The sequence below is a fragment of the Astatotilapia calliptera genome, chromosome 4, assembly GCF_900246225.1.
Source record: "Astatotilapia calliptera chromosome 4, fAstCal1.2, whole genome shotgun sequence".
Lineage (NCBI taxonomy): Eukaryota > Metazoa > Chordata > Actinopteri > Cichliformes > Cichlidae > Astatotilapia > Astatotilapia calliptera.
The window spans coordinates 26,777,656-26,783,655 of NC_039305.1; the positions used below are offsets into that span (position 1 = coordinate 26,777,656).

Sequence of the window (6,000 nt, forward strand, 5' to 3'; positions counted from 1 at the left end):
TGTGCAATGACAAATCTGGTCTTGAAGCCTAGCAACAGGGCTGTGAACCATGTCCATTATCCAGCCTCCCACCAGAGGAATTCAGAGAGCCCAAACACAGCAAATTACTGCAGCTGCTGGCAAATACAGTCTCAAAACCACGTCGCCAGTTGCCAACTGCATGCCCTGACAACTGCGACGCCACCAACCAAGGCTGCTATCAAGGCTAGAGCAGCTAGACGACAGCAAAGTTTATCTCTTCTTTGTCCTCACTGTGAAAATTCAATGCGGTGCCCGTGGCGGTTTCCTCAAACCTCAATCAGCCAGCAAACAAAAGGAAATGCAGCCAAACATACTGTTTCTGTTGGTGTTTTGATAATCTCCAAACAAGAAGCTATTGTGCAGCTGTTGCCATGGATTAAAAGAGAGCTGTGGGGCGATAGTGGTAATTTCTAATGAGGCCATAAAGTGCAAGGGCCATGGGTTCAGGCTGAAAAAAGCTCGATGACCAGAGGGCCAGTTTTGTCCTTGTCACTGCTGAGAAGTTCAGAGCTGGGGGGGTGTCATTCTGAGTCACACACCCACCAACACCAGGCCTTTGACTAAGGGCGAGCTGACACACAGGTCTATTAATGCAACAACCATCTCCCCCTCTCAAGACCGAGGCATGGGTCGAGAGGCCAGCTTAGGGCAAAATAGGTCATTAGAATTTAAATTGCCTTGAAACAAATTCTGATGAAAGAGCTTTTCTTTGAAAAAACTAAAACAGGTATGCATATTTCAGATATTTTAGGTATGTTTTGCACAGACAAATGCAGGGGGAGAGAAACAATTACTGCACAGTTTCTCTCAGTGAATCTGCAAGACCTAAGAAAGCATTTATAACATCCTTCTTTAAAAGATATGAGCTACAACCATTAAGTTAGCTAAGGAATCTCATTACCACATGGTTCCTGTTAATGGGGCTCTAGTATAAGTATGCTCATTCACAGTTCAAATTTATTTTGCTTTATTTATTTTTATTTATTTAGTTCATCCACTGTCTGAAAAAAGCTCTTTTAGCCATCTTCCCACTATCTTAAATGCAGATGTCTTTTGATTGGCTGCACCTGGCAAAACATAAGATGGGCGTGGTTTATTTGCCTGAGCATGACCATATTAGGACTACCTGCTCTCACTGACATCATACAAAGCCGAGAGTAGAAAAAAACAGTCTGAGACATTGTGATTAGTGTTACATATGGTGATTTTATCATTTAAAACTTTGGTCAGGTTTATTTTAAAGTGATTAAGTACAAATCTGAAGCAACTCTTCATTTCATTTAGTGGACACATAGTAGTAGTAGCGGTGCGGGCTATGGGAGACTATTTGAGACAGCGACACTTAGTCCTCGTGCACCGCTAACACTGTAGACACCCACACCCTTGATTCCAGCTCCAAAAGTAGACAAAAGACAGAGGGATAAATGTTAATTTTCTAAAAGATGCAATACAAACAAAGACAGAGAAGATACAACTAGAAAGAAAGTAGATAACTCCATCAGATATTTCCTAATTACAATGATCGGTTTCATTGTTTAGCTTCTGAAAAATCTCCCGCCGCACACACACACACAAACACAATGCCTCTGGCATTAATCTCCACCCTCCAAGTAATAATCTTTCTGAAACATCTTAAATAACTTCATAAAGCTGAGTGTGGTTTTCAATGGCAGATAAATTTAATTTCACATGATTGCATTAGGCTGCATGTCTGTCCTCCATTTGCCTGCCTCATCCCACTGACTCCATGAGTCAGCCATTCTCTCATCCACGCACCAGAGAGAGAACAAGGGGGGGCGGCAGACTCACGGATGGCTTAGCCCACCCCCTGACTTAAGAGTCCTGGAGGGTCTCCAAACCCCAAGCCTGAAAAGTGTCCGTATTAGTTGCCCTGGGATGGCGTTTCCTCACGGTCGATCGCTGCTCATTATTTGACCAAGCCGTGCCCCACCAAGGCCACAGAGCTCAAGACAATTTATGTCCCTTGTCTGAGCCACCGCTGGGGGAAAAGAATACACTTGTAGGCTGAGGATAAAGATTTTTAATGCTTGCATGTTTGCAGTTTATTAAACGCTCTTGGCAAGGCTTTGGGAACTGTCAGTGTTTTCTCCTCCCTATTGTTCAGCAGAGAGGGAGCTTAATCTGTCTTGCTGCACTCACTCACCCCCCCAAACAAAAAAAAGGAATCAGTGAGGGAGCCCCTCCAGCCTTATGCCACAATAGCTGATCACTTTTTGGAGACGAAGTGGTGGTGATGGTGGTGACATTAATCACCTCTGATTACATGCCAGCATGAGACTGTGCACAAACTCTCTCTGAGATTTACACTCTCCCTGCAGGATCTGCGCAGAGATTTGCTTTAACATGCTCCAAATACGCCCAAAGTTGGTCTGTTGAGTTAAAACGAAAGCTGCAAATTTATTAGCACGATATCTGCCAGCTTCTTTCCCCCCACTGAGACGGCTGAAACATTGCTCAGCAACTCACACTAGTTGGCTCATCACAGAACAATGGGCAACCGCGATGGAGGATGGAGAAGGAAGGAGAGGTCAGAAGAAGAGAAAGTTTAGAGGTTAAAAAGGTGGATAAACAGTCACACAGCGAGAGGAAACACTATGAAAATAAACAATAGCGTGGATTTAAAGGCATTTAGCTTTTTTTTCAGCTTTGGTCTAACAGGTCCTATGAGCACTTGAAGCTACCATGCAGCCTGCCACCGCCCCATCAAGCCCCTTTGCACGGGAATCAAAGTGACTGAAACGGAGCGGCTCGCCCTCAAAAATGATGAAGTGACACTAAAACAAACCCGTTTGTACATTTCCGACGCAAATCCAGTCACACAAAGAGCAAGCCGGATTCCACTGCGCTGCTTAGCGTTAATATAAAAAACACGAGTAATAACACAGTAAGCAGAGCAGACACTCCGTAACGGACGGCAGAAAATCATTTTAAATTGTGGCTTTTAATTAGCTAAACATGACTTATTGACTGACAATAGCATGCTAGCTAAAGCTAAAGAAATCTCGACCTTACCGGTTAGTGCAGCGACGAGCTAGCAAAATCCTCTCCAGCTACGCCCAAGTGTTAGCCGGTACACCCAGACTGGATCCTCGAGTCCGGCAAAAAATAACGACAGAAAGTGAGGATGGGAATTAAAAACGAAACCGGGAATGAGGGGCGGGAGAGCTGAGCAAATAGAGCCGAGACGTCAGACAAAAAAAAACTTCTAGGTCTCAAGCGTCGTTTTTCACAAGTGATGCGCGTTCCCTGAAAGGAAGAAAGGAGGAGAATGAGGCTTTGCTCCTCTCACACACACACGATAGTAGACCGGTGAACGGATGGATGGACAGGCTGAGGAGAAGGCTGACGCCGCCTTCAGGTACCCCTGGAAAAAGTGGGAATCGGGAAAGGTTTCCGTATGAGAGACCCGCTATTAAAAATTAAGTAAATCTGTAAGTAAATCTATAGCAATTCGTAATATTTGACTGATACTGATAATGTGAAGGGATCGTTGAATTTTTGTTTCGTTTTTTGCCGTTTTACCGTCAGTTAATGCTACTTAATAAAATGAATGCCATTTACATGTCTCGAAGAACAATAAACTACATAAAGCTTCAGTTTGCAGCAGGTTAGCAGGTAGACCATTTTTGACGATGGGTAACAAACAAAATCCACAAGCATCACCAAATAAATAAATAAATAAATAAATAATAAACACGTATTATTATTATTATTATCACTATTATTATTATTATTTTAAAATTTCAAGATAATCCTAGGACATTATCAAACCATAGATTCAGCCCAGGTGAGCTAGTTTATGTTATTTTACTTGTTATGCTCATTTTTAACTCCATGTTTTTATTCTTTGATAACTAGATCAACATAATTACAGCCATCCTCCTCAGGGAGCCTGCCCTAGCTGTCACAAGGTAGGTGGGTCCAATGCTGACACAGGGGAGAACTCCACAGAGAAAGGACTCCATCCCAGGACCTTGCTGTGAGGCATCAGTGTTAACCACTGCACCACCATGCAACCATGCAGTTATCTGATAATAAACCCAGTTTTTCTTATACCTGGCATCCCTTTTGAGTTCAGTCTGAAAAAGAGTTTTAGATTCATGTTAAAAAGTAGGTTTGAACAAGCAGGTGGGTGAGGCCTGCCTGAGATGACCATATTAGGATTACTCGCTCTCTATGACATCATAAAGAGTCATGAGCAGATAAGGCCTGTCTAAAACTGAGAATTTAAAAGACACTGAAGGCTGACACGTTGTCTCACAGGGATTATTGATACATATATTGGCTTTATTATTTGAAACTTTAAATTGTTTGATTATGAGGATTGACTATTTCAAGAGCAAACAAATGCAAAGCAAAAAAAATAAAAGATTTCCTGTAATGATGTTGATGAGATATAAAGTAATCAAACAGAATTAACAAAACTCCCACAGACCCACAGAAGACATGTCACGCCTGCTCTTAGCACTGAAACTGTATAATTCCACATTTATTGAGAAATAAGCATGGTGAAACACACGAAACAGGTGGTAGAGAGCCTGGACAGGTGGAGGTTTGGACTGGAGAGAAGAAGGATGAAAGGCGGTAGGATCCAGACAGAATACATGTGTGTGAATGAGATGGAGATGGACGGAAAGGTGAAGCTGCAAGGAGTAGAGATAGTGAGCATAGGTGAGTTTAAATACCTGGAATCAATCCAAGACAATGGACCGCGCACAAGAGAGGTGAAGAAGAGAGTCCAGGCAGGGTGGAGCAGTTGGAGATGAGTGTCGGGGGTGATTTGTGACAGAAGAATAGCAGCAAGAGTCAAAGGAGAAGTTTAAAAGTGAGTGAGTGGTAGTGAGACCTGGTATGATGAGTGGTTTGGAGACGGTGGTACTGATACAAAGACAGAAGGACGACTTGGAGGTGGCAGACCTGAAGATAGTGAGATCTTCCCTGGGAGTGAGCATCATAGTCAGGATTAGAAATGAGTACATCGCAGAGACAGCTCTTGTTGAGCAGTTTGGAGACAAAGTCAGGATGTTGAAGATGGATCTCCCAGGCAGGAAGAAAAGAGGAAAACTTCATAGGAGGTTGCTAGGGATATAGATGCTTCACTGTGACAACCCATAAAGGGAACAGCTGAAAGAAGAAGAAGATCAATTGGAAACTGCATCATGTTAAAAAAAAAAGTACTACTCTCTATCGTTCTGTGAGTCTGGGTCTTTCTGTGTTGCATGGCAACATCTAGCACATCCCGACACCACATGTTCACTGGGGGAAAAGAGGAACTTACACTCCCAGTACATCATTCGTTTCGTCCTCAGAAACAGGAGCTCGCTATGAGTCCTTGAAGGCAGCATTCACCAGGACAGCGCGCCATACTGAAATTGAAAAGGGTGAATAGCAGCAGAGGAGCTCTGCTTTCTCTAAGAGGAGCCAATCACCTCCCAGGCTGGGGGATTATTCAAATAAAGGATGATGTCACCTCTTGCAAGTCACCCTACTCTCTTGTCCGAGTTTCTCGTGGCTGTCTGTTGCCCTCCCTCTAGGCCCCTCAGACCCTTTTCTTCCATTCTCCATGCTCGACTGAACACACACACTCATGCACGCTCTCTCTCTCTCTCACACACACACACATTACTGCTGCACCCCATGCATCAAGTTGCCTGCATTGTCTGCCCTCGGTGCTACTGTTGCATCAAGAATTCAAAAACCTTCAGTGCATTTCAGACCTGTTGATTGTAATATCTGGAATATTTTTCATGTTTCTCCTTAACAGGTTCATCTCCCACAAGGCGTTTCCAAATTGAAATTACATTTCTTTTGTTTTTTCTGGAAGGTCTTGAACATTCTTTTGTCCTCAAAGTCACATTTCCACCAGCCAGATCCCAAATGCCCACCTGCCCGTCGCGTCAGCCTGTCCCAGTTGGAGCGAACAAATCTCAAATTGGATGACACTAATTGAAAAGGGTG

The 6,000-nt window shown here is 43.4% G+C and overlaps 1 protein-coding gene across 1 annotated transcript in view; it reads right to left on the bottom strand.

Annotated features, from left to right (window-relative positions):
* The window catches only part of prr36b (proline rich 36b), a 39,256-nt gene extending 35,841 nt beyond the window's left edge, over positions 1-3,415 (bottom strand). Inside the window, exon 1 of the mRNA XM_026165761.1 lies at positions 3,055-3,415. The gene's annotated coding sequence lies outside the window, so the exon portion shown is untranslated. The remainder of the gene's footprint in view (positions 1-3,054) is intronic.
* Positions 3,416-6,000: the final 2,585 nt, after the last annotated feature.